This window comes from Martes martes, assembly GCF_963455335.1.
Source record: "Martes martes genome assembly, chromosome: 9".
Lineage (NCBI taxonomy): Eukaryota > Metazoa > Chordata > Mammalia > Carnivora > Mustelidae > Martes > Martes martes.
The window spans coordinates 108,574,496-108,580,055 of record NC_137896.1 but is presented as its reverse complement, the minus strand read 5'-3'; the positions used below and the strand labels follow the sequence as shown (position 1 = coordinate 108,580,055).

Sequence of the window (5,560 nt, the reverse complement as noted above, 5' to 3'; positions counted from 1 at the left end):
CGCGAATTGTCCTACTGTTCCTCAACAACCAAAAATTGCTCCCCAGATGAAGGCTGATGCAGCAGCCCCCCAGCACCCACCCTCAGCCTTTGTTGTCTGCAAGCCTGCCGCTCCCTCTGAGACAGTGGCCTTGGGACTTTGCTCTCTATTTTTTTCTTTTCTTTTCTTCTTAAAGATTCTGTTTATTCATTTGGTGGGGGACAGAGGAAGAGGGAGAAGCAGGCTCCCCGCTGAGCAAAGAGCCTGATGTGGGGCTCGATCCCAGCACCCTGGGATCAGGACCTGAGCTGAAGGCAGATGCTTAACTGACTGAGCCACCCAGGCGCCCCTGTTCTCTCCTTTCAAACAGAAGAACATACAAACAAACACACCGGTGAGAATGAATGTCAAAGCAATCAGTAGACAATTTTTAAACACAACTTGCAAACTACAAGTAAAAGGCAACATTGGCAGAGATTGCATTCCAGGTCTAGCTCCCGTGAGCTCCGGGAGAGCCTTCTATTTCGCTTCCCTCCATCCTGAGCGTGAGCCAGGGTTTCTGCCTTCACCAAGGAGCTGCTGGTGAACCACGGACTTCTCTGGGTTCACTCAGAAGAGACCCGTGTTCTCTTGACTTTCCAAGTTTCATGAAAGAGCTGATTCCAAGCTCAGACCTGTCCCAGGGACTAGGGCCAGAGCTTCCTGCTGGGGAAACAGGGATTCTGCCTCCTGCCCCGCCTCGGTCCACAGGCTGGCTGGAGCCGCAGAGCCCTGTGAACCTCTCGTCTGTGTCAAGAGAGCAAGGAGTGCTACTCACTCACCCACCTCCTGCCTGGTCCCTTTATTCTGTGTTCACCTGCACGCTGGAGGTTTTGCTGAGGTCAAGGTAAGTCAGATCACTCTGCTGAGGTCCACGGCCACATTTTGCTTGCATTTTGCTTTCGCTTGGCCTTGTTCTGTGTTAAATGACCCTAATACTTTTTCTTCCCCCCTGCTCCAAGCATTCCGGGTACACTAAATGGACATGATTTGGTGCCCCAAACCTGCATTACGACGTGAAGAAGGGGAGAAAGAGACGTCTGTATAAACCAGCATAAGGATGAAGCCGATCCCGGGTGCTGGGGCTGGGAGTCAAACCCTGCCATCCTCCAGCTACACGTGACATCTGAGACCCCCCCAGGTCAATCCCTTGCCATTGACGGATGGACGCCACTGGCTCCAGGCCACCCCAGTTAGTAAAAAACCAAGACCCGGCAGCCACTCTCTTTGTCTCTCCAGTCATTACTGAGGGTAATGTCCAGCATTTGTAACTTGAGCTTTAAACATGTCTTAATGGGTTTGAATTTATTCTATCATTTCATCTCCTCAAGATGTCACCTTCGTCAGATGAGGGGGACATCGGGCCAGGGAAAGATAAATGACTTCCTTATGGTCATTCACAAAGTCAGTGTCTGGGTTGTACCTAGCGTCTGGGTCCTGGAATCCTAGAGCCTGAGTTTCCCAACAGCTGGTGTGAACAGCAAATAGAGCATTTGCTGGACGGAGCGAGAGCAGAGTTCTGGACTAAAGGAGCCCGGTGATTTATGAGGAGGCCTGGCCATGTCAGATGGCACTTCCGTTATACATCTTAGCTTGAAGTAAAGAAAGTCTCTCTGGTCTGGGCTGAGGGCCAGTTTATTCTTCCATGCAATGGAAGGATCTAGCAAAGCAGTTCTCAAAGTGTGGTCTCCAGGCAAGCAGCGTCAGTGTCCCCTAGGGGATTATTAGAAATGCAAATTCCCCAACCGCCTAGATCAGCAACCCTGGGAGTGGGGCCCACACCCGTGTTTTAACAAGCTGTGGGAGGATTCTGATGCATGCTGGGGGTTTGAGGGCATTGGCTCAGGGAGCAGTGGTCTCAAGTTTTGGTCCCAGGAGCCCAGCCTCGGGATCTCCAGAGGGAGCTTCTGAAATAGGTGATTGGAGATGCAATAAAAGAACCAGAGTTTGGGACACCTGGGTGACTCAGTCAGTTAAGCGTCTGCTTTGGCTCAGGTCATGATTCCAGGGTCCTGGGATCCGAGTCCCACATTGGGCTCCCTGCTCAGCAGGGAGTCTGCTTCTCCATCTGCCTGCTGCTACCCCTGTTTGTGCTCTCTCTCCCTCTCTCTGTCTGATACATAAATAATAAACTCTTAAAAAAAAAAAAAAGAAGAAGAACCAGAGTGTACCCCTTCTGGCCAGCATTTCCCAAACGGGCCTAACCTTAGGTATTACTGTGTCTCTTTTGAAAAGACAAGTGTCCTAGCTCCTGCCCTGGGGGATTAAGAATCAGAGTGGGAGAGAATAGTTGACACAGCCAGGCTCAGATTCAGATGCAAACCCCCTGGGGGTGGGGCATGTCCACTCATCCAAACACCCTTGAGAATTACTCTCCGGGGCTCCAGCAACCATTGGTTTACTTCCAACACGCACCATTGCCCAACACCATTGAGCTCTAAGAAAGATCCACTTGGGGGTCTGACATTCAGCAAATAAGTATTAGTCAAAACCTATTGTGTTTGTTTTAAGCCCAAGAGAGTTCCAAGAAAAGTTTTTAAATACAAATTTCTGCCTCTGATCATTTTTAGGATTAATTATGGATGGATCAAACAGAGAGCAGCCCATAGAGACTCCCAAAAGCAAAGCATTCCATCAGGATGGAGAAAAGACTGTCGGCAAACTCAGGAAGAAGAAGGAGATGAAGCCGGGAGAGGGACAAGAAGATGGAGTTGAGCAGAGAAGCTGAGGTTTCATGGAAAACGAAGAAGGAAGATTCTGGCTCATTAGACTCATGGTGGTTAAACCTGGGGGCTTCTGACACTGCTTAGTTCAAGCACCAATTCTGTCTCTTTGTAAGAGGCAGGTGACCCAACATTTTGAGTCTTAGTTTTCCCACCTGTAACTAGGCTAACGGTACCTCTCCTGAAGAGTCTCCTGAAGTAGTTGGTGTTTCTCCAGGCTTCATGGGCCGGTGCGGTCACGCTGACAAGAAGCTCTCTGTCAGTGGGCACTAGTGTCTGATTCTAAGCGCCTCCTTTAGGGGCTCCTGGGTGGCTCAGTCATTAAGCGTCTGTCTTCAGCTCAGGTCATGATCCCGAGGGTCCTCAAATCAAGTCTCTTGTCAGGCTCCCTGCTCAGCGGGGAGTCTGCTTCTCCCTCTCCTCCTGCCCCTCCCCCTAGCTTGTGCGCATGCACGCACTCGCTCTCCCTCTCTCTAATAACTAAATAAAACCTTTAAAAATAAAAAAAATAGGGGCACCTGGGTGGCTCAGTTGGTTGGGCATCTGCCTTCAGTGCAGGTCATGATCCCAAGGTCCTGGGATCGAGTCTTATGTCGGGTTTCTTGCTCAGCAGGGAGTCTGCTTCTCGCTCTGCCTGCCCTTCTCTCTGCTTGTGTTCTCTCTCTCTCTCTCTCAAATAAATTTAAAATTAATTAATTAATTAATTAATTTAAAAATTAAAATTAAGAAATAAATAAATACCTTCTTTTGAAAGAAATCGTTCCAATATAATATCTAATTGATCCTCTCTTACCGAAGAGAAAGGCTGTATGCTTGTAGACCGTCCCTATGATTACAAGTCCTGTTCATGACTTACTTTAAAACCAGGCACCGGGGCACCTGGGTGGCTCAGTGGGTTAAAGCCTCTGCCTTCAGCTCAGGTCATGATCCCAGCATCCTGGGATCAAGCCCCACATCGGGCTCTTTGCTCAGCGGGGAGCCTGCTTCCCTTCCTCTCTCTCTGCCTGCCTCTCTGCCTACTTGTGATCTCTGCCGGTCAAATAAATAAAAATCTTTAAAAAAAAAAAAAAAACCCAGGCACCACACACCAATAAATAACATTTCTACAGCTCTTCTTATCCGCATCGATGAATGGAGAGGGGCAGATCAGGAAGAAACCCACTCTTGGGATGGTGGCGTCCAGCTGCCCTCCTGGGCACAATGGGTGCTCGTGTCTCCATTTCGACTCAGTGTGAACTCAGCAGGACTTAATCCCAGGCGCACTCTCGGCTTGCAGCCCTCAACTGGATGGAGCGAGCTCTCACCTCACTACTCCAGGCAAAACAAGTTAAGTTGATTAGGGAAGAGACAAGGTTGACAAGAATTTTATTTTCTCTGGGAGGCCTCCTGGAGAGGGCTGGAACAGCGCTCTAAGCCAGAGCAGGTAACAGACTAAGAAACAGTTAATGGGTGACTCCCTACCAGTGGTTGTCAGACTTCAGTGAGCATCAGGATTCCCTGGCGGGATTGGCTGGGCCCCCCTCCGAATTTCCAATTCCACAGTCTGCAGCGGGACCTCAGCATTTGCCTTTCTTTCTTTCTTTCTTTTTTTTTGAAGATTTTTATTTATTTATTTGACAGAGAGATCACAAGTAAGCAGAGAGGCAGGCAGAGAGAGAGAGAGGGAAGCATTCCCCCTTCTGAGCAGAGAGCTGGATGCGGGACTCAATCCCAGGACCCTGAGATCACGACCTGAGCCGAAGGCAAAGGTTTAACCCACTGAGCCACCCAGACACCCAGCATTCGCCTTTCTAACAAGCTGACCTGTGATGCTGATGCTGCTGGTTCCCAGACCATATATGGTCTGAAGACCACTACTCTATAGTTTGGAGAAAGAAATCATGACTTATGAGAAGCTATCCATTATCATAAAAAATTCACGTTGAAAGATACTCTTCCTGGGTGCCTGGGTGGCCCAGTCAGTTAAGTGACTGCCTGCATCTCAGATCAAGATCCTGGAGTCCTGGGATTGGGTCCCAAATTGGACTCCGGGCTCACTGAGGAATCTGCTTTAAAAGAAAAAAAGAAAGAAAGATACTCTTCCCCCGTGGCAAGTTGCAATGAGGGCTGGAAGAAAGCATAAAATAATGTCACCAAATAGGCAGTAGATCCTTTTGATTATATCACCCTTGATTACTGGGCTGGTCCGGATCACCAGGGCACAACATTCTATTTCTTGCTTACGAGCATGACGGTCATCTCATAATTTCTTCTTTAATTTATGGAGAACTTGGTTCTCCATAAGGAGGTTACTTGAATGACCCATTGGCTCAAAAGCAGCTCCTGCTTTCTAAGAAATTTCCAACATCACCAAGTCAGGGGTGGGATGCCTGGAACTACACAAGAAACTCAACGGGGAGTCAGGAATACCTCTGGTCTTCTCCCACCGAGCTGGGAAACACTCATTACGTTAGTTTGTTAACATGTTGGTCGTTGTGCAGGTAGCACCACAGCCAAAACCAGCTCCAAGGAAAACGAGATGGGGGCAGAGGGTGGCCCGAAGACAGGTGCGAGGGTGGCTGCCCCAGGACAAAGGAAGGAAGAGTCCCTGAAATACAGTTCTGGGGAGTGTGGGGGTACTTGCTTTTGTGTACCGCCATCTTGATGATCAAAGTCGTTGCCAGACCCAAGAGAGAGGAGTGAAGGTGAGAGAAAAACAGCTCCTGACCGCTCCAAAGGGAAGTCAGTAGGAACATTAATGACTTGGCTCCTGACCAGCTCTGTTTAAGTCACAAGAGCCTTGGCTCTCCCTCGTGTCTTGTCCCAGTTCTCGTCCTATA

The 5,560-nt window shown here is 49.0% G+C and overlaps 1 long non-coding RNA gene across 1 annotated transcript; it reads left to right on the top strand.

Annotated features, from left to right (window-relative positions):
• The first annotated feature begins 211 nt into the window (after positions 1 to 211).
• LOC308349780 lies at positions 212 to 3,238 on the top strand. Its single transcript, XR_013967486.1, has 3 exons — positions 212 to 865; positions 981 to 1,269; positions 2,589 to 3,238. It is a non-coding gene; the product is annotated as an uncharacterized lncRNA (long non-coding RNA).
• Positions 3,239 to 5,560: the final 2,322 nt, after the last annotated feature.